The sequence below is a fragment of the Nuphar pumila genome, chromosome 3 (assembly GCF_984573655.1).
Source record: "Nuphar pumila chromosome 3, dmNupPumi1.hap1.1, whole genome shotgun sequence".
Taxonomy (NCBI): Eukaryota; Viridiplantae; Streptophyta; class Magnoliopsida; order Nymphaeales; family Nymphaeaceae; genus Nuphar; species Nuphar pumila.
The window spans coordinates 66,708,328-66,732,807 of record NC_143251.1 but is presented as its reverse complement, the minus strand read 5'-3'; positions in this window follow the sequence as shown (position 1 = coordinate 66,732,807).

The following is a 24,480-nucleotide window of genomic DNA, read 5'->3' as shown; positions in this document are numbered from 1 at the left end:
ACTCACCTGCTCAGTCAGATGGACCCTGTTAGGAACTCTCTCTCTAGATTTCCGCTTCTGCGTACATAGTTCCTTTAGGAATTTGGCATATGCCGGCACCTGCTAAATCGCATCGAGCAAAGGTAGGTTGATCTGCACATGCTTGAATATATCAAGCATGTCCTGGATCTTCGCACCTTGCTTCCCTCTATATCCAGGAGACTCTAATGCTTTGGGATAGGGTGGTGGGGGAATATACTCGGGTGGTTCCTTCTCTTTATGAGAAGGCTCACTCTTATCCTTCTTTTGCACTGAGGATGAAGATGATGATGATGATGATGAAGATAATGAAGGTGAGGATAGGGGTGGGGATGATAATGATGGCTGAGCCGAAGTAGGTGAAACAATGGTCTCTGGCTCCTCTATCCTCTCTCTACTCTCTCTCTTTGCTCTCAACGTGATACTCACGTCCACTCTTCAGGGCCATAACCGATTTGGCCTGCTGTTGTGTCTCAGTATGAAATAGGCCTCCAGTCATCTGGTCCTTACCTTTCGGGTTCATGACAGCCTGACTCGGCAATGTACCCTCGGGTCTCCTACTAATAGCCTCAGCTAACTGTCCCATTTGCGATTCTAACTTCGTAATGGACTGCGTATGTGAGATCAAAATCTGGCTACACTTCTCGAAGGCATTCTGATTAGAGGTTTTCACCTCTTGAAATGCTTGGAGAAGTCTCTCCACAAAAGATGTCTGTGGGGCAGACTCCTGCTGAATCGGGGGAGGAACTGACGAAGAAGAAGACTGAGAATAGCTCGGTCTCTGGAATGGCTGTGCAAAAGATGGCTGCCGAGCTGGCTGAGAGGATGTAAACATCTGCATGGAAGACTGTGGATTCTTCCATGAAAAATTGGGATGGTTACGCCAACCCGGATTATATGTCGATGAAAATGGGTTATTCGGCGGTCTGACGTAACCCTGAGCTTTCTGAACTTGTTCTTGAACAAATTCAGGGTACTGAGTTGCCGAAGGGCACTCAGTGATCTCGTGTGCCGGACTGGCACAAAGAGTACACACCTGCTGTGTAGTGGATGGTCCTGAGAGAAGTTGGTCCAGCTTCTGAGCAATCATGTCTACCTTGCACTGTAGTGCAGTAGATGGACCAATCTCAAGAACACCAGCTTTCTTCTGAATGCTGGGTGTGGCTCTATCAGAATGAGAACTCAAAGCATGGTGGAGGGAATTCTCAGACAATGTACCAAATAACCTCCATGCTTCGTCCTCGCTTTTCAGCATGAATGTCCCTCCACATGAAGAGTCGATCATCTGACGATTCTTGTCAGACAATCCATCATAGAAGCTCTGCACCAGTTGCCATTTCGGCACCTGATGATGGGGACATTTCCTGAGGAGATCCTTCATTCTCTCCCAGGTCTCATGAAAGCGCTCACCATCTAGCTCTGAGAAGCTAGTGATGGCTCTACGATATTAGTTCGTGCGACCAATGGGAAAGTATTTCCGAAGAAACTCCTGTTGCAACTGATCTCAGGACTCTATTTCTACAGAATCTAAGGACTTTAGCCAATACTTAGCTTTGTTCTTCAATGAAAAGGGGAATAGAGTCAACCTCAAAGCATCATCATCGAAATTCTGTATCTTGACAGTATAACAAATTTCGAGAAATTCATCTAAATGTCGGTAGGGATCCTCGTGACTAAGGCCATAAAAAGATGGAAGCATCTGAATAATGTTGGCCTTAATCTCGTAATGAGGCGCTCCTACAACGGGTCTCTGAATGCAGGATGCATGAACATAGTCTGTGGGAATGAAGTATTCCCGCAGAGGACGTGAATGAACTGGGGGTGGAGGTGGAGGATCCATGTCAGCCATTGTTGCCGAACTTCGATGAGAATATAAAATTCTCTCTGGGTTGTCAACAAATGGGTGTAATGGGGTTCCTAAACCTCGTCGCCCCTGCATACACTGGTACTAAGACCAGATGTAAGCAAACGACCTAACTCTAAATCTAACTAACACAGGTACTAAAATGTAAATTAACAAATAACAGTAACTAAAAACAAACAGATATGCTATCTAGCTATGTCAGAATTCTATAACTAAATAAATAACTAACAAAGCAAACTATTCTAAAATGCTAAAACAAATAAATACAGGAAATCACAAACTATGTTTTTCTAAAACCCATCTGTCTAATCGCTCCTTGCAGAATGATAATTAAGTGAATCCTAGTAAGAACAGTACGTGAATCCTATATTTACTAACTATGTTACTCCTATATTTACTTACTAATCCTACTAACTAAGAAGAAAACAACTAACTAACTAACTAAAACAAATTAATAAATCAAACTCTAAGAAATAAAGTAATTAATTCGTTGTTCCCCGGCAACGGCGCCAAAATTTGGTTGATATTTTGAAATGATCTTTTTAAAACAAGTATTTGCAATAAACTTTGGAAAATCGTCAACCAAAAATATAAAAACCGACTTTCCACAAAGTGGTAAGTTCGGGTCGAATCCTCGGGGAACAGGAATTAATCAAGATATTTCTAAAAAAAATTGATTTATTAATTACAAATGTCAATCTACAATTATAAAGTTATCACTAAAGTGTAAATAAAAAGCAATTCAGTTTTCTGCTCCACACCAAGAGTATTTTCATCTTTTTGCCAATTATGCACTCTTCGTACTTGGACAATAACCCTGGAAACTAAATATGCTTTTCAACCTAAAAATGCAGAAAAATAAAAAGTTAGTATTCTAATCTAATAATGAAAACAATAACTAAAACTAATTCTAATTTTACGAAAATAATAAAACAAATGTTACTTATCAGACAATAATTAAATAAAATACTAAAATAATTCTAAAATTAACTAAATTCATTTTACTAATGCTGTATGATGATTATGCAGCTCCTAAAATGCAGAAACTACTGAAAACAGGTCTAAAATGCCGAAACTAAGGAAATTACGAAATTGCCCCTAACTAGTGTAAAATAGATTTCTGACAGGTTATCGGAAAACCACTGTTTGACAGGGCAAACAAGGTCCGATTTTCCCGAAATATATTCTGTTCTACAACTGACAGATTAAAAAATCTAACAGTTTTTACAGAATGAAAAAAAGATATCTGGAACTCCAGATATAAGCGTTTCAAATCTGGGAAAAATCAGGATATCGAAAGTCCTGTAATTTAAAATCCAGAAAAAACGGTTTTCGCAAAACGCTTAAAAATCAGACCAAATCAACTCCAAAAGAGCTGAAATTTGGTCTGCAGTCAAATAACATGTCAGTGAAGTGAATAGAATAAAAAGTTTTGGAAAACACGAAATGTTTGCACAGAAAATAACGCTTGTGCGACAGGGCAAAATTCGGTTTTTTTTCGTTGAGTGCACTATTCACTTTATTAGTCTATTTAAACACTAGAAAATGTAAATTAAACATAATGCAGTCTAAATGACACTGTATCACAGTGTATATGCAGATGAGTATTACAACTATGCTAAATGAATGACGAAGGAAATACGATAAGCAAGTTATGACTAACGCTATGTTAACTAATGATGCGAATGCGACTATACTACTCAATGAGATGTGATTCTAATTAACTATGTTAAACACTAAATAACTACAAGTCAACGACACATAATGCACGAATCACACACACGAAACAAATACACTCTACGCACAAACACTTCTACACTATACTAAATCAAATACTAAACTAATTAATCTAAAATCAAAATAACTAACATCTAAATGACATTAAATCTACTAAAAAAAATAGGATTAGGGTCCACTCGGTTGACTCAACTGAGCTTGGTGTTGGCTTGGGTAGGCTCGGTTTGGGTTAGGTTGAGAGAGATAGGCTCGAGCTAAGGTTGACTCGACTCAGACTAATGTGGACTCGGCTAGGCTTGACCTAACTAGTTGGGTTCGGTTGACTTAGGTTTTGGGTTTTGAATAAGTTAGGTTTAGCTAAAACTAGGTTGGACTCGGTCTTGAGTTGACTTAGTCAAGTAGGTTCGATTTGACTTAAGTGGAATCGGTTTGACTTGGATAGGGTTGGGTTAACTTGGCTAAGGTTGACTCAACTTGGTTTAACCTAGGTTAGGTTTGACTTAGACTAGAGTTGACTCTACTTAGGCTCGGTTTTGACTCACCCTGGGTTAGACTAAAACTTGACTCGGGTTAGGTCTAGGTCTTTGTCTAGGCTTGAGTTGGATTAAGTAGGGCTTAGGTTTGACTCAACCTAGGTTAGGTTTAGACTAAAGTAGTAACCTCTTAATTCCTACAATTAATTCAAAGTTAACGATTTTAATGGAGAGGGTTAGAAAAGGAATGTAATAATTACCAATATTCAAACTTTGAAATGCTTTGGATTCTCAAAAATCGCCCCATTTAAAGAGGGGGTTAGATTCCTTAATTGCCTTTAAAGCTCATTTTGGAAAAATGAAAAGGCCAATCTAGAAATCCACGATTTTTGCTTTTCAAGATGGAATTAAAGTGCTTTTAATGCTCTATGGAAATCGTGGAGCCTAGATTGGAATTTTTGTTTAATTCCAAAAACACTTTCCAAAGTTAAGGAGTAACTCCTTCTTTAATGCTCATTCAAAATTCAAATCTTCCTTAAATGCCTCACACGATTTTTGAAGAACCTCCTTTTTCCAAAAGCTTTCCAATATTCAATTACTTTAATTACCTCCCTCCTCAAAAATCGCCAACTTCAATTGGTGCTACTTTCTAAATTAATAGAATTAAATCTACCTAGGGAATAAAAGAACTTAAATGGAAAATCGATTTCCTAGGAGTTAATGCTAACCTATATCTCAAAACCTACTTAATTGACCCCTAAAAACGGCTAGGAAAGAAAACCCTAATACATTGAACCTAGACACCTTCCTAACTCAACTAATGGCAATTAAGACTTTCTAAAAAAATCGACCTAGAGCTCAAATGGAGCTCTAATGGCTGCCGCCCCACCTTGGGGAAGAAGAAGACCCACACAAAAATTAAAAATAAAAATATAAATTAACAAAAAACAATAAAACTAAATAACCACTATTTTGATAAAACTAAATTAGAAAATAATAAAAAGGACTCCTAATTACACAAAAGCAAACATGAACAGCAATATGCTGGAATTTATTTAAAAACATAAAGAAATGAAAATTTGACTTTTGTAATTTTTATTTTCAATAGATCCAAAACACTAAAAACACAAGAGGATAAAAATAATTATTTAGAACTATCCTAAACGAATGAAATGAACTAACACAACTTTATACTGCTGTTAACACCCAAAACACACAGCAACCACACGATTTACCAACATCAACACACACATTTAACGAAAATACAAAGATCGGCTAGAATAATCCTAGCCGGGTTTTTTTTTCTTTTTCAAAAATACAATCAAAACAAGACGAGCAAAACCCACGAATAAAATGAATTAAAATGAACTTTTATAATGGGATTCTCAGCAAAACAACTCAATACACATGCTGGACATAAAAAAAATCAAAACAAAAAATTATTTTTATAAAAATCAAGAATCGGCTAGAATAAGTCTAGCCGATTTTTGGATTTTGCTTTTCAATTGAACAAAACAATCACAACACACAAACAACCGACTAAGGTGAATCAAAATGAATACTTTTTTATTGGATTTTTTGTAAAACAGCACCAAGAACACCTATGACAAACTTGAAGAATCGGCTATATGAAGATCTAGCCGATTTTAATGAAAAGGATGAAAAATCAACAAAAACTCGATTCAAATGAATCAATTAAACAAATAAACCTAAGCTAACGTGCTGGCCTATGCACGAACTCTATTCTAAGGTTGAAAACAAAAAGAAAACAAGAAACACTCAGAAAAAAAATAAAAAACAATACCCAATTCGGTTTTAGCTAGAAGAGAAGGAAGAAGAAGACCTACCTTTTGGAAGATCCGACGACCGGGGAGATGAAGAAGAGCGGACCGTGGCTGGAGTTGGACGTCCTAAACAGTTCGAGAATGCTGGACTTCACCAAAAATGGCACCTTTGCAGCTGCTACACGTTGGAGATCCACCGAAGATGGATTATGCGCCGATTCTCGATCGGAGGGGGTAGAAAGCCGGATGGAGGTAGGGCCGGCTCACCTTGTTGGTGTGTTTTGCACTCCCGCACAAGGTTAATAGTCTCCACCTTTGCTACACCTGCAAAAATACAGAAAAGTGGTGAAACTACAGCAAGGAGAAAGAAAGAAATGGAAAGGAACACAAGAGAGATCAAAAATATGCTTGAAAATCAAGCATAGACCGGTCTTCAATGGCCAAAATGTGGAGGGAGATGGAGAGGAAGGAGCTGCTGGAGTAGAATCACTGTAGGGGGCGTCCAAACATAGCCAAAGACGCCTAGGGTTCTTGAAAAAAAACTATTTATAGTTTTGACATTTTTCAGAAAGAGGGTTAAAAAATAAAATATTGCTAGGCGCCACTTTCTGGGGGGTTTTCTGCAAAACTTTTTAAATTGGATATGGATAGGCGTGTGGGTTGGGTTTTGGGCTTTTTAAGAGTTGATCCAAGGTCCAATTAACCTAAATGGGTTGGATATGGATCCGATCCACCTCGAAATCCATGCCCAAACACTGAAATAGCCATAACTCTCTCATTTTAACTCTAATTTTTCTGAAATTTGAACCATAACCCCTTACTATCAAAACACATCTAAACATGGGTTTAAAACCTTAAACTTGATACAAAATGCATGAAAAACTTGTTTACATGATGTGCATTTCATGCATCATCAAATACCCCCATGCTTGAATGTTTGTTAGTCCCTTAACAAACCCTAATTATGATATGCAACGCAGACAAGAAATGCTAAGCATGAATGCATAATACTAACTCACTTTCGTAGGAATCACGGTTGCATTTAGCGTATGCAACAAGCCCTTTAAACCCCTAGCTTACACTAGTGGACGAGTAAGGTCTCGTGAGGGTTTGCAGAGATGCTACCCACAAACATCAATGAAATGCGAGGATGATTTTTCAAAAATATTAAGCTTTTAAGAATGCAGTTGGAACAAATATTTTCATGTGATTGACATTCTCAAAACAAGTTTAAAAATCTCAAGCCACCACAGTAAAAATTCTTTTCCTTCACTTGTCTAATATTGTAGTTAGTTCATGATTTTTCTCCGAAAGTCAAGTATTCTCATGTTTTACTCATTTATTCTCACTTGTATATTTTCTGCACAGTAATACACATATATGCCTAAGCAATGAAAATTTTCTCACTCAGCACATTCTTTTTCTTTCATTTTCACTCTTTTGTTCAACTTTTTTTTTCCAATTTGTTCTCTTGAGCATTCTTCTCACATGAGCACTATTTCGAATAGTCAGTTTTCGTGACCCGTGTAGCGAGCTTTGGGTCAGTGACTCCCAAGTCGGCCGACCTTAGGGCACTAGATACATTGTATCCCTCAGACTTAATTGCTCGAGTCATTAGACCTTCTATTCTAATAGTTTACGTATAGTCTTCCTCTCGTCTTATGCAATGTCTCTATCTCTTAGGCTTTCTATGCAGTCCATGTAACAAGCTTTCGAACCGGTGGCTCCCAAACCAGCTGGCTTTGGGGCACCAAGTGTAAAACACCTTTCAGATTCTACTTACTCAAACTACAAAGGCCACAGATATTAACTAGACAAGAAGATGATCTCCTTCGTTATCCTTTTCGTTAAGATACTCAAATACTTCATCTCGTGTCTGAGTTCCACTACTAGGATTCACGAAGACATCAACAACTAAACGTAGCTCTATTCTTTTAACCTCATTTTTCAAATACATCTTTTCGTTGCTTATTTCTTTCACAAAACCTACTGTGCATACTTATACTAAAGTGATTCAAAATTTTCTAACAATCAAATACTATCTTTTCTTTGAATTATCTCATAAACAACTACTCTATTTGACTCAGTTCAGAAAATAAATTTTTTTTATGTGGCTTAAAAATTTATAAACTGTTAGATTATGCCAAAAACAATCATATATGCTACAACTTGTTCTCAAATGCCTACTTTAATTACCAGTCAGAAAAAAAATTTGAAATTTTTGTGTGCATGCATCTAAACCACTCATGCTTGAATGACACTGTCCCTAGTGGCATACAAAATATATCACAATACGATGCACATGCATACTAAAAGGACAATAGAATATGAGAGAAAGGATAGATACAACCTGATCTGCTCTTAGCTTCTGAAGTTGAATTTCATCTGATCTTTGAATTCTTTGAAAGCTCTGCTCTGTACCTGGTAACTGATACACTAAGTGTTAAATTCATCCTGCATATATCAAAACAAAAGTTAGCAAATATCAAATAAAATAATGAATAAAGAAAAAAATACTGCAATGAAAAATAAACTAGTGTACATATGATACATCCCTATGGTTGAATCCTCATGCCTTCGTGAGATGCACTATCTCACACTCACCATCCTGCAGGGCATCTGAAATAAAGGGCTTCAATCTTTGCCCATTCACCTTGAATGTACCTTGGGTCATAGGATCGAATAATGTTACTGCTCCATGGGGAAATACTTCTTTCACAATATACGGCCCTGTCCATCTCGATCTCAATTTCCCTAGGAATAAATGCAAACGAGAATTGTATAGCCACACTTTCTGATCTGGCTCAAACACTTTCCTGACAATATGCTTATCATGAAATGCTTTCGTGCGAGCTTTGTATAATTTGGCATTCTCATGCGCATCATTCCTGAGTTCCTCTAATTCTGAGAGCTGCAGTGCTCTCTCTTTGCCAGCCTGGGTGAGGTCAAAATTCAATTTCTTGATAGCCCAATACGCTCTATGCTCTAGCTCGACAGGAAGATGGCATGCTTTCCCGAATACAAGGCGATACGGGGACATGCCGATGGGAGTCTTAAATGCAGTTCTATATGCCCAAAGTGCGTCATCTAAGCGCTGGGACCAATCCTTGCGGTCTGGACGAACTGTCTTTTCTAAAATTCGCTTAATCTCCTTATTGGACACCTCAACCTGTCCACTAGTCTGCGGATGATACGGCGTGGTGAATCTATGATTGACAGAATACCTTCTCAGCAGAGAAGCTATCTGTACATTCCTAAAATGCTTGCCACCATCGCTAATCATCGCACGTGGCACACCAAAACGACTGAAAATGTTGTGCTTAATGAACTTAAGCACTACTCTGTGATCATTGGTCTTGGTTGCCACAGCCTTGACCCATTTGGACACATAATCAACCGCCACAAGAATGCATAAATTTTCGAATGAAGGTTGAAATGGTCCCATGAAATCAATGCCCCAAACATCAAAAATCTCGACTATCAAAATCGAAAGCAAGGGCATCATGTCCCTCTTGGACATGTTCCCAATCTGCTGACATCGAAGACATTGCCTACAAAACTCATGAGCATCATTGTGGAGTGTGGGCCAATAAAATCCTGACTGCAAAACCTTTGCAGCCGTCTTCCTACTGCTAAAATGCCTTCCACAGGCTAATGATTGGGAAAAATTCAGAATGGACTGGTACTCCTCCTCCGGAATACATCTCCTAATGATCTGTTCTGCACAGTATTTGAACAACTCTGGTTCATCCCAATAATAGTGCCTCACCTGAGATAGGAATCTCTCATGCTCATTCTTGTTCCAATGCTTAGGTATCTGCCTCGAAACCAGATAGTTCACAATATCTGCAAACCAGGGTAACTGCGATGTACTGACTGTCATGATCTACTAACTAAAAAGAAAACAACTAATTAACTAACTAAAACAAAATAATAATAAATTAAACTCTAAGAAATAAAGTAATTAATTCGTCGTTCCCCGGCAACGGCGCCAAAATTTGGTTGGTATTTTGGAATGCTCTTTTTTAAAACAATTATTTTCAATAAAACTTTGGAAAATCGTCAACCAAAAATATAAAAACCGACTTTCCACAAAGTGGTAAGTACGGGTCGATCCTCAGGGAACAGGAATTAATAACTACAATTCTAGAAAATTTAATTTATTAATATCAAATGGCAATCTACAATTATAAAGTGAATACAACTACAATTAAGCACTAAAAGAACACTAAACAAGCATTCAGTCTTCTGCTCCACACCAAGGGTATTTCTGTCTTTTCGCCACTTAGAGAATCTTCTCACTTGTATAATAACCCTGAAAACTAAATATGCTTTTCAACCTAAAAATGCAGAAAAGTACAAAGTTAGTTTTCTATTTTAATTATGCAAACAACAACTAAAACTATATCTAATTCTACGAAAATAATAAACAAATGCTACTTATCAAACAAAAATTAAATAAAATACTAAATTAATTCTAAAATTAACCAAATTACTTCTACTAATGCTGTATGATGATTATGCAACTTCTAAAATACAGAAACTACTGAAAACAAACCTAAAATGCCGAAACTAAGAAAATTACGAAACTGCCCCTAACTAGTGTAAACTAGCAATCTGACAGGTTATCGGAAAACCACTGTTTGACAAAGCAAACGAGGTCCGATTTTCCCGAAATTTGTTCTGTTCTGCAACTGACAGATTAAACAAATTGACAGTTTTTACAGAATTGAAAAACAATATCTGGAACTCCAGATATAAGCGTTTCAAATCTGGGAAAAATCAGGATATCGTCAGTCCTGTAATTTAAAATCCAGAAAAAGCGGTTTTCACAAAACGCTTAAAAATCAGACCAAATCAACTCCGAATGAACTGAAATTTGGTCTGCAGTTAAATAACACGTTAATAAAGTGAATAGAAGAAAAAAATTTGGAAAACACAGAATTTTTGCTCCGAAAATAATTCTGTTGCGACAGGGCAAAAATCTGGTTTTTATTTGAGTGCACTATTCACTTTATGAACCTATTTACCCCCTATCAAATGTAATCTACACCTAATGCAATCTAATTGACACTGTATAACAGTGTATATGCAGATGAATATTAGGAAAACACTAAATGCACGACGAACAAAACACTACAAGCAATTTATGACTAGAACGAAGTTAACTAACAATGGAATTGCAACTATGCTCAATAATAAAATACAATCTAACTACTAAGTTAACTAATATCTAACTATCATTCAAACCACAATGAAACACATTTCATACATACTAAATAAATACGCTATACGTACACACACTTCTACACTAAAACTAAATTAGATAAATAAACTAATTAATATAGAAATCAAAAGAAATAATAAGAAATGACTTACTTAACTAAAGAACGAAGGCTAAGGTTAGGTTTCACTTGGTTGACTCGACTAGGATCGGTTTCGACTTGAGTAGGTTCAGTTTGGGTTTGGATGCACTCGGATGGGATTAGGTAGGCTCGATTTGACTAGATTGAAAGAGATAGGTTCGAGCTAAGGTTGACTCACTAATTGGATTCGGTTTTGAGTTACCTTAATCAACTAGGTTCGGTTGACTTAGGTGGACTCGGTTTGACCTTAGTTAAGGTTGGGTTGGGTTTGGCTAAGTTTTTACCCGAGTTAGGTCTTTGACTAGGTTTGACCAAGGTTGGGTTTTGGATTTAGGTCTAGCAAGACTAGGATGAACTCGGTTTAGGTAGGCTTGAACTAAGTTGAATCAACTAGGTTTGACTTAGATAGGTTAGGTAGACTAGGTTGACCTAACTTAGGTTAGGGTTGACTCCACTAAGCTTGACTAAGGTTGGGCTTTGGTCTTAGACTCGACCTAAATGCGGTTTAGGCTTTGACTTGGGCTAGGCTAGGTTTTGACTAGACTCAAAGGGGGTGTAGACTAGGGGTTGACTCGACCTAGGCTCGGTTTGACTAGGTTAGGTCTAGACTAAAGTAGTAACCTCCTAATTAAGCTACAATTAATCCAAAGTTCACGATTTTAATGGAGGAGGTTGGAAAAGGAATGTAATAATTACCAATGTTCAAACTTTGAAATGCTTTGGATTCTCAAAAATCGCCCCATTTAAAGAGGGAGTTACACTCCTTAATTGCCTTTAATGCCTTTTTGGAAATCTGAAAAGGCCAATCTAGAAATCCACGATTTTTGCTTTTCAAGATGGAATTAAAATGCTTTTAATGCTCTATGGAAATCGTGTAACCTAGATTGGAATTTTGGTTTAATTGCAAAACACTTTCCAAAGTTAAGGAGTAACTCCTTCTTTAATGCACATTCAAAATTCAAATCTTCCTTAAATGCCTCACACGATTTTTGAAGAATATCCTTTTTCCAAAAGCTTTCCAATTTTCAATGACTTTAATTACCTCCCTTCTCAAAAATCGCCAACTTCAATGGATGCTACTTTCTAAACTAATAGACTTAATTATACCTAGGGAACAAAAGAACTTAAATGGAAAATCGATTTCCTAGGAGTTAATGCTAACCTAATTCCAAAACTTACCTAAATGCAACCCTAAAAACGGCTAAAACAATAAACCCTAATACATTGAACCTAGACAACCTAATTAAACCTACCTAATTGCAATTAAGAATTACCAAAAACAGCTTAGAGCTCGAATTGAGCTCTAATGGCTGCCGCCCCTCCTTGGGGAAGAAGAAGACTAAAAAAAAAATACAACCTAAAAGAAAATGATTAAACTAAACATCAAACACTTTTGATAAAACTAAATTAAAATCTAATAAAAAGAACTCCTAATTACACAAAGGCAAACATAAACAACACTATGCTGGAATTCATAAAAAAATATCAAGAATTAAGACTCGATTTTTGGAATTTTCTCAATAGACCTAAAACACAAAAAAAACACAAAATGATAAAAACGATTATCTAGAGTAGTCCTAAAATGCTAACTCTACCACAACACACTTTGCAACACTGTAAAATCAATAAAATATGCAGACATGCAGTATGAAGTAGAAGCTTACACACACACCACTAGCAAACAAAATAAAAGAAATCGGCTAGATGAGATTCTAGCCGATTTTCACAATTTGAATAAAAAATCTTTAAAAATCAAAGACACCCAAATCAAGCAATGACTCAACCCTCAATAGATCTGCAAGAACTCACTAGAATCGGATCTATAAAGGGTCTATTAACCCAGCATGGCTGCTAAAACCCGAACTAAGGCAAAAATTGAAAATAAATCAAAATCGGCTAGAATGGATCTAGCCGATTTTTAATGAAAAATGCCTTTCTTCAAGTCCCCAACACCCAAAATAACTCAAACTGATCTTTTTGAAGGCTTTTTCTGTAGAACTAACACGACCACACACATTGGATAAGACAACCCAAATCGGCTAGAAGAACCTCTAGCCGATTCACACGTTTTTCTTGAAAAGTGATGAAAATCGATACTCGAACATGCAAACAATGAAACAATCCTAGGTCTAACGTGCTGGTCTATGCACGAATACTATTCTAAGGTTGAAACAAAAAGAAAACCAAGAAACATACAGAAAATAACAAAACCAAAAACCACACACAAAAATCGGTTTTATCTAGAAGAGAAGGAAGAAGAAGACCTACCTTTTGGAAGATCCGACGACCGGGGGGGTGAAGAAGAGCGGACCGTGGCTGGAGGTAGACGTCTTCTACAGTTCAAGGATGCTGTACTTCACCAAAAACGGCACCTATTGCAGCTGCTACACGTTGGAGATCCACCGATGATAGAATGTGAGCCGATTCGCGATCGGAGGGTATAGAAAGCCGGATGGAGGAAGGGCCGGCTCACCTTGGTGTTGTGTTGCGCACTCCCGCCCAAGGTTAATGGTCTCCACCTCTGCTACACCTGCAAAAGTACAGAAAAATGGTGAAAAGACAGCAAGGAATAAGAAAGAAAGGAAAAGAAACCAAAGAAAGCTTGAAAATATGCTTGAAAATCAAGCATAGGTCGATCTTCAATGGCCAACACTTGGGAAAGATGGAGAGGAAGGAGCTGCTGCTGTAGAGTCACTGTAGGGGGCGTCCAAACACAGCCAAAGACGCCTAGGGCTTATCTAAAAAGTATATTTATACTTTTTGGAATTTGCAAAAACAATGTTATAAAAAAAAACATTTTCTAGGCGCCTCTTTTTGGGGGGTTTTCAGAAAAACTTTTTGAAATGGATCTGGATAGGCGTATGGGTTGGGTTTTGGACTTTTAAAGAGTTGATCAAAGGTCCAATTGACCTAATTGGGTCGGATATGGATCCGATCCACCTCGAAATCCGTGCCCAAACACTGAAATAGCCATAACTCTCTCATTTTAACTCCGATTTTTCTGAAATTCGAACCATAGCCCCTTACTATCAAAACACATCTAAACATGGGTTTAAAACCTTAAACTTGACACAAAATGCATGAAAAACTTGTTTACATGATGTGCAATTCATGCATCATCACTTCCTATCAATGTGTTGTCCTAAAATGGCCCCCATAGCGTAATCAGACGCATCGCACATAATCTCAAATGGGAGAGTCCAATCCGAAGGTCTCAAAATGGGCGCAGTAATCAAGGCCTCTTTGAGAATCTCAAAGGCCTTCATACAATCCTCACTGAAAACAAAGAGCTGGTCTTTCTCCAGTAAAGTACATAGCGGTCGAGAGATTTTACTGAAATCTTTTATGAACTGCCTATAAAAGCCCGCATGCCCTAAAAATGATCGAATCTGCCTCACAGAGGTGGGTGGAGTCAAGCGGGAAATGGATTCCACCTTCGCTCTGCCAACCTCAATGCCACGCTTGGACACAATGTGTCCTAGCACAATCCCCTCCTGGACCATAAAATGGCTCTTTTCTCAACTCAGGACAAGATTTGTCTCCGCACACCTACTCAGTACTCGGGTAAGTTTTTGGAGGCAATCTTCAAAAGAAGAGCCATAAACTGAAAAGTCATTCATGAAAACTTCCATCACATCATCGATCATGTCCGAGAAGATAGCAAGCATACACCTCTGAAAAGTAGCCGGGGCATTACAGAGCCCGAACGGCATACGTCTGAACACGAAGGTGCCATAAGGACATGTAAACGTAGTCTTCTCCTGGTCGTCAGGATGGACAGCTACCTGATTGTATCCTGAATATCCATCTAGAAAGCAGTAGTAGCTCTGCCCTGCGAGTCTCTCTAAGATCTGATCAATGAATGGCAATGGGAAATGATCTTTCCTAGTTGTCACATTCAGCTTCCTATAATCGATGCAGACTCGCCATCCTGTAGTGGTTCTCATCGGAATTCTCTCACCCTTCTCGTTCTCAACTACAGTGAGTCCTGACTTCTTCGGCACAACCTGAATCGGACTGACCCACTGGCTATCAGAAATAGGGTAAATGATTCTGGCATCCAACCACTTCACCACCTCGTTCTTCACCACTTCCTTCATATTGGGATTTAGCCTTCTCTGCATATCCCTAAATGGCTTGACTTCCTCATCACAATGTATTCTATGCATGCAGAATGAAGGATCAATCCCCTTCAGATCAGCAACTCCCTAGCCAATCGCTGCCATGTGCTCTCGAAGGATAGTCAGCAATCTCTGCTACTGCTCCTCAGTGAGCCGGGACGAGATGATCACAGGCAGAGTCTCATCATCTCTGAGGTATGCATACTTGAGTGAATCCGGTAAGGGTTTCAACTCAAGTTTCGGAGGTGACTCGATCGAAGATTTGGCGGGGGTCTCCGCAAGTGGTGGGAGAGTCTCAATGGCGGCTCCCCAAGGTGGTCTCTCCGACGACACTCTAGACACATCTACACTATCTACACCACTATTCTTCTCTATATGGTATAACTCTAAAGAATCCTCAGTAATGTACAACTCGGACTGCTCCTCCACTAACTCATGTGCAATTTCTACATGAAAGCAGTCCATGTCTCCCGCTGGCCCCATCGCGACATTGAAAATATTCAGCTTTACCTTCCTATTGCCGAATGAGAGATCCATGGCTTCGGTTCTACAATTGATGCATGCATTGGCAGTCGCCAAGAATGGTCTGCCTAAAATGATCGGAGTCTGGTGCTGGCTGTCTACTCCTTCCATATCAAGAATAATGAAATCGACTGGGAAATAAAAGTCATCCACCTTAACTAGCACGTCCTCCAAGACACCTCTCGGTACCTTGACGGAACGATCTGCCAGCTGCAGTGTAATCGGAGTCGATCTCATCTCTCCTAGCTCGAAAGAATCAAAGAAATACCCGGGCAGAATGTTCATGCTTGCTCCAAGATCGAGCAATGCGCGTTCTATCCGGATGTTCCCTATGGTACACGCAATGATCGGGGCTCCAGGGTCCTTGAGCTTTGGTGGTGTCTGATGCTGAAGTACTGAACTCACCTGCTCAGTCAGATGGACCCTGTTAGGAACTCTCTCTCTAGATTTCCGCTTTTGCGTACATAGTTCCTTTAGGAATTTGGCATATGCCGGCACCTGCTGAATCGCATCGAGCAAAGGTAGGTTGATCTGCACATGCTTGAATATATCAAGCATGTCCTGGATCTTCGCACCTTGCTTCCCTCTATATCCAGGAGACTCTAATGCTTTGGGATAGGGTGGTGGGGGAATATACTCGGGTGGTTCCTTCTCTTTGTGAGAAGGCTCACTCTTATCCTTCTTTTGCACTGAGGATGAAGATGATGATGAAGATAATGAAGGTGAGGATGGGGGTGGGGATGATAATGATGGCTGAGCCGAAGTAGGTGAAACAATGGTCTCTGGCTCCTCTATCCTCTCTCTACTCTCTCTCTGCTCTCGACGTGATACTCACGTCCACTCTTCAGGGTTATAACCGATTTGGCCTGTTGCTGTGTCTCAGTATGAAATAGGCCTCCAGTCATCTGGTCCTTACCCTTCGGGTTCATGACAGCCTGACTCGGCAATGTACCCTCGGGTCTCCTACTAATAGCCTCAGCTAACTGTCCCATTTGCGATTCTAACTTCATAATGGACTGCGTATGTGAGATCAAAATCTGGCTACACTTCTCGAAGGCATTCTGATTAGAGGTTTTCACCTCTTGAAATGCCTGGAGAAGTCTCTCCTCAAAAGATGTCTGCGGGGCAGACTCCTGCTGAATCGGGGGAGGAACTGACGAAGAAGAAGACTGAGAATAGCTCGGTCTCTGGAATGGCTGTGCAAAAGATGGCTGCCGAGCTGGCTGAGAGGATGTAGGCATCTGCATGGAAGACTGTGGATTCTTCCATGAAAAATTGGGATGGTTACGCCAACCCGGATTATATGTCGATGAAAATGGGTTATTCGGCGGTCTGACGTAACCCTGAGCTGCCTGAACTTGTTCTTGAACAAATTCAGGGTACTGAGCTGCCGAAGGGCACTCAGTGATCTCGTGTGCCGGACTGGCACAAAGAGTACACACCTGCTGTGTAGTGGATGGTCCTGAGAGAAGCTGGTCCAGCTTCTGAGCAATCATGTCTACCTTGCACTGTAGTGCAGTAGATGGACCAATCTCAAGAACACCAGCTTTCTTCTGAATGCTGGGTGTGTCTCTATCAGAATGAGAACTCGAAGCATGGTGGAGGGAATTCTCAGACAATGTATCAAATAACCTCCATGCTTCGTCCTCGCTTTTCAGCATGAATGTCCCTCCACACGAAGAGTCGATCATCTGACGATTCTTGTCAGACAATCCATCATAGAAGCTCTGCACCAGTTGCCATTTTGGCACCTGATGATGGGGACATTTCCTGAGGAGATCCTTCATTCTCTCCCAGGTCTCATGAAAGCGCTCACCATCTAGCTCTGAGAAGCTAGTGATGGCTCTACGATATTAGTTCGTGTGACCAATGGGAAAGTATTTCCGAAGAAACTCCTGTTGCAACTGATCTCAAGACTCTATTTCTACAGAATCTAAGGACTTTAGCCAATACTTAGCTTTGTTCTTCAATGAAAAGGGGAATAGAGTCAACCTCAAAGCATCATCATCGAAATTCTGTATCTTGACAGTATAACAGATTTCGAGAAATTCATCTAAATGTCGGTAGGGATCCTCGTGACTAAGGCCATAAAAAGATGGAAGCATCTCAATAATGCTGGCCTTAATCTCGTAATGAGGCACTCCTACATCGGGTCTCTGAATGCAGGATGCATGAACATAGTCTGTGGGAATGAAGTATTCCCGCAGAGGACGTGAATGAACTGGGGGTGGAGGTGGAGGATCCATGTCAGCCATTGTTGCCGAACTTCGATGAGAATATAAAATTCTCTCTGGGTTGTCAACAAATGGGTGTAATGGGGTTCCTAAACCTCGTCGCCCCTGCATACACTGGTACTAAGACCAGATGTAAGCAAACGACCTAACTCTAAATCTAACTAACACAGGTACTAAAATGTAAATTAACAAATAACAGTAACTAAAAACAAACAGATATGCTATCTAGCTATGTCAGAATTCTATAACTAAATAAATAACTAACAAAGCAAACTATTCTAAAATGCTAAAACAAATAAATACAGGAAATCACAAACTATGTTTTTCTAAAACCCATCTGTCTAATCGCTCCTTGCAGAATGATAATTAAGTGAATCCTAGAAAGAACAGTACGTGAATCCTATATTTACTAACTATGTTACTCCTATATTTACTTACTAATCCTACTAACTAAGAAGAAAACAACTAACTAACTAACTAAAACAAATTAATAAATCAAACTCTAAGAAATAAAGTAATTAATTCGTTGTTCCCCGGCAACGGCGCCAAAATTTGGTTGATATTTTGAAATGATCTTTTTAAAACAAGTATTTGCAATAAACTTTGGAAAATCGTCAACCAAAAATATAAAAACCGACTTTCCACAAAGTGGTAAGTTCGGGTCGAATCCTCGGGGAACAGGAATTAATCAAGATATTTCTAAAAAAAATTGATTTATTAATTACAAATGTCAATCTACAATTATAAAGTTAATACAGCTACAATTAATCACTAAAGTGTAAATAAAAAGCAATTCAGTTTTCTGCTCCACACCAAGAGTATTTTCATCTTTTTGCCAATTATGCACTCTTCGTACTTGGACAATAACCCTGGAAACTAAATATGCTTTTCAACCTAAAAATGCAGAAAAATAAAAAGTTAGTATTCTAATCTAATAATGAAAACAATAACTAAAACTAATTCTAATTTTACGAAAATAATAAAACAAATGCTACTTATCAGACAATAATTAAATAAAATACTAAAATAATTCTAAAATTAACTAAATTCATTTTACTAATGCTGTATGATGATTATGCAGCTCCTAAAATGCAGAAACTACTGAAAACAGGTCTAAAATGCCGAAACTAAGGAAATTACGAAATTGCCCCTAACTAGTGTAAAATAGATTTCTGACAGGTTATCGGAAAACCACTGTTTGACAGGGCAAACGAGGTCCGATTTTCCCAAAATTTATTCTGTTCTACAACTGACAGATTAAAAAATCTGACAGTTTTTACAGAATGAAAAAAAGATATCTGGAACTCCAGATATAAGCGTTTCAAATCTGGGAAAAATCAGGATATCGAAAGTCCTGTAATTTAAAATCCAGAAAAAACGGTTTTTGCAAAACGCTTAAAAATCAGACCAAATCAACTCCGAAAGAGCTGAAATTTGGTCTGCAGTCAAATAACACGTCAGTGAAGTGAATAGAATAAAAAGTTTTGGAAAACACGAAATGTTTGCACAGAAAATAACGCTTGTGCGACAGGGCAAAATTCGGTTTTTTTTCGTTGAGTGCACTATTCACTTTATGAGTCTATTTAAACACTAGAAAATGTAAATTAAACCTAATGCAGTCTAAATGACACTGTATCACAGTGTATATGCAGATGAGTATTACAACTATGCTAAATGAATGACGAAGGAAATACGATAAGCAAGTTATGACTAACGCTATGTTAACTAATGATGCGAATGCGACTATACTACTCAATGAAATGTGATTCTAATTAACTATGTTAAACACTAAATAACTACAAGTCAACGACACATAATGCACGAATCACACACACGAAACAAATACACTCTACGCACAAACACTTCTACACTATACTAAATCAAATACTAAACTAATTAATCTAAAATCAAAATAACTAACATCTAAATGACATTAAATCTACTAAAAAAAAATAGGATTAGGGTCCACTCGGTTGACTCAACTGAGCTTGGTGTTGGCTTGGGTAGGCTCGGTTTGGGTTAGGTTGAGAGAGATAGGCTCGAGCTAAGGTTGACTCAACTCAGACTAATGTGGACTCGGCTAGGCTTGACCTAACTAGTTGGGTTCGGTTGACTTAGGTTTTGGGGTTTGACTAAGTTAGGTTTAGCTAAAACTAGGTTGGACTCGGTCTTGAGTTGACTTAGTCAAGTAGGTTCGGTTTGACTTAAGTGGAATCGGTTTGACTTGGATAGGGTTGGGTTAACTTGGCTAAGGTTGACTCAACTTGGTTTAACCTAGGTTAGGTTTGACTTAGACTAGAGTTGACTCTACTTAGGCTCGGTTTTGACTCACCCTGGGTTAGACTAAAACTTGACTCGGGTTAGGTCTAGGTCTTTGACTAGGCTCGAGTTGGATTAAGTAGGGCTTAGGTTTGACTCAACCTAGGTTAGGTTTAGACTAAAGTAGTAACCTCTTAATTCCTACAATTAATTCAAAGTTAACGATTTTAATGGAGAGGGTTAGAAAAGGAATGTAATAATTACCAATATTCAAACTTTGAAATGCTTTGGATTCTAAAAAATCGCCCCATTTAAAGAGGGGGTTACATTCCTTAATTGCCTTTAAAGCTCATTTTGGAAAAATGAAAAGGCCAATCAAGAAATCCACGATTTTTGCTTTTCAAGATGGAATTAAAGTGCTTTTAATGCTCTATGGAAATCGTGGAGCCTAGATTGGATTTTTTGTTTAATTCCAAAAACACTTTCCAAAGTTAAGGAGTAACTCCTTCTTTAATGCTCATTCAAAATTCAAATCTTCCTTAAATGCCTCACACGATTTTTGAAGAACCTCCTTTTTCCAAAAGCTTTCCAATATTCAATTACTTTAATTACCTCCCTCCTCAAAAATCGCCAACTTCAATTGGTGCTACTTTCTAAATTAATAGAATTAAATCTACCTAGGGAATAAAAGAACTTAAATGGAAAATCGATTTCCTAGGAGTTAATGCTAACCTAATTCTCAAAACCTACTTAATTGACCCCTAAAAACGGCTAGGAAAGAAAACCCTAATACATTGAACCTAGACACCTTCCTAACTCAACTAATGGCAATTAAGACTTTCTAAAAAAATCGACCTAGAGCTCAATTGGAGCTCTAATGGCTGTCGCCCCACCTTGGGGAAGAAGAAGACCCACACAAAAATTAAAAATAAAAATATAAATTAACAAAAAACAATAAAACTAAATAACCACTATTTTGATAAAACTAAATTAGAAAATAATAAAAAGGACTCCCAATTACACAAAAGCAAACATGAACAGCAATATGCTGGAATTTATTTAAAAACATAAAGAAATGAAAATTTGACTTTTGTAATTTTTATTTTCAATAGATCCAAAACACTAAAAACACAAGAGGATAAAAACAATTATTTAGAACTATCCTAAACGAATGAAATGAACTAACACAACTTTATACTGCTGTTAACACCCAAAACACACAGCAATCACACGATTTACCAACATCAACACGCATATTTAACGAAAATACAAAGATCGGCTAGAATAATCCTAGCCGATTTTTTTTTCTTTTTTAAAAATACAATCAAAACAAGACGAGCAAAACCCACGAATAAAATGAATTAAAATGAACTTTTATAATGGGATTCTCAGCAAAACAACTCAATACACATGCTGGACATAAAAAAAATCAAAACAAAAAATTATTTTTATAAAAATCAAGAATCGGCTAGAATAAATCTAGCCGATTTTTGGATTTTGCTTTTCAATTGAACAAAACAATCACAACACACAAACAACCGACTAAGGTGAATCAAAATGAACACTTTTTTATTGGATTTTCTGTAAAACAGCACCAAGAACACCTATGACAAACTTGAAGAATCGGCTAGATGAAGATCTAGCCGATTTTAATGAAAAGGATGAAAAATCAACAAAAACTCGATTCAAATGAATCAATTAAACAAATAAACCTAAGCGAACGTGCTGGCCTATGCATGAACTCTATTCTAAGGTTGAAAACAAAAAGAAAACAAGAAACACTCAGAAAATAAAATAAATAAAAAAACAACACCCAATTCGGTTTTTGCTAGAAGAGAAGGAAGAAGAAGACCTACCTTTTGGAAGATCCGACGACCGGGGAGATGAAGAAGAGCGGACCGTGGCTGGAGTTGGACGTCCTAAACAGTTCGAGAATGCTGGACTTCACCAAAAACGGCACATTTGCAGCTGCTACACGTTGGAGATCCACCGAAGATGGATTATGCGCCGATTCTCGATCGGAGGGGGTAGAAAGCCGGATGGAGGTAGGGCCAGCTCACCTTGTTGGTGTGTTTCGCACTCCCGCACAAGGTTAATGGTCTCCACCTTTGCTACACCTGCAAAAATACAGAAAAGTGGTGAAACTACAGCAAGGAGAAAGAAAGAAATGGAAAGGAACACAAGAGAGATCGATAATATGCTTGAAAATCAAGCATAGACCGATCTTCAATGGCCAAAATGTGGAGGGAGATGGAGAGGAAGGAGCTACTGGAGCAGAATCACTGTAGGGGGCGTCAAAACATAGCCAAAGACGCCTAGGGTTCTTGAAAAAAAACTATTTATAGTTTTGACATTTTTTAGAAAGAGGGTTAAAAAATAAAATATTGCTAGGCGCCACTTTCTGGGGGGTTTTCTGCAAAACTTTTTAAATTGGATATGGATAGGCGTGTGGGTTGGGTTTTGGGCTTTCTAAGAGTTGATCCAAGGTCCAATTAACCTAAATGGGTTGGATATGGATCAGATCCACCTTGAAATCCGTGCCCAAACACTGAAATAGCCATAACTCTCTCATTTTAACTCTGATTTTTCTGAAATTCGAACCATAACCCCTTACTATCAAAACACATCTAAACATGGGTTTAAAACCTTAAACTTGATACAAAATGCATGAAAAACTTGTTTACATGATGTGCATTTCATGCATCATCAGGGGAGGCGCCCATTTTTTTCGTTTTTCTGGGTTTTAAAAACAAGCAAACCGATTTGAACCGGTTTGCTGTTTGCTTTTTTTTTTTAACAGAATCCAAACTGGCAGTTCACCGGTTTGTTTTCTTTATTTTTCTTGGTTTTTAAAAAAACTAAACCGGTTTGTTACAGATTTTTTTTCATTTTTAAAAGTCAAGAAAACCGTATAAATCGGTTTATTATGAAAATTTTCAAAAGTTAAAAAAAAAACAAAACTATTTATTTATAAAGAAACTCAAAATAAAACTATTCTAACTAATTTTTTTTTCTAAAAAAAAAAACACTTAAAATGATTTTATTAACAATATAAAACTATTTTCTCTATTATTTTTTTTATTTTTATTTTTTAATTTTATTTTTAATTAAAAACTAAAACTAAACTACTATGACTATAACAAAAACTAAAATATGCATAAAAATGTAAAATAGAACTATTTTTCGTGCATTTTCTATTTTTAAATCATTTTAGCACATTTAGTCGAAAACTAACATAAAATTGGGTTTTTGAAACATTATTTTATAAAATCATGCATATTTTAATGTTAATTAACCCTGAATTATATGCATGATCAGCCTCGATAACCTTAGGCAAGAACTCTGATCGAATGGCCAACCCAGACAATCTGATCGTTCTGCCTCCGATCGCGAATGGCTTCCAAGCCACGAAATCTTCGATCAACTTCTGGCTCCACACGAGACTTGCCAGAACACTGCTCGATTTGCGACTAAGCGCATCTGCAATGACGTTCGCCTTACCAGGGTGGTAAGACAACGTAAACTCATAGTCTTTGATAAACTCAAGCCAACGATGTTGTCTCATGTTCAATTCCTTCTGGAAAAATAAATACTTGAGACTCTTATGGTCAGAAAAGACCTCGAATGTATCTCCGTACAGATAATGTCGCCAGAACTTCAAGGCGAACACCATAGCTGCTAACTCCAAGTCATGCGTCGGATAGTTCCATTCGTGAATCTTCAGCTGTCGTGAAGCATACGCAATAACACGACCGTGCTGCATGAGCATGCATCCCAATCATGTTCTCGAGGCGTCTGTGTACACCACAAAACTGCCTTTGCTCGAAGGTAAAGCTAACACCGAAGAGGTAGTAAGCTTCGTCTTCAGGATCCGAAAACTCTCTTCGCAAGAGTCAGTCCACTCGAACTTGACTCCTTTACGCAAAAGCTTCGTCAATGGAAGCGCAATCCTGGAGAAGTCCTGAATGAAACGCCGGTAGTAACCAGCTAACCCGAGAAAACTGCGGATATCTATAACCGACTGAGGTTGCCTCCAGTCCAACACTGCTTTGACCTTCGCCGGATCAACTAACACACCATCACTGGATATCACATGACCCAA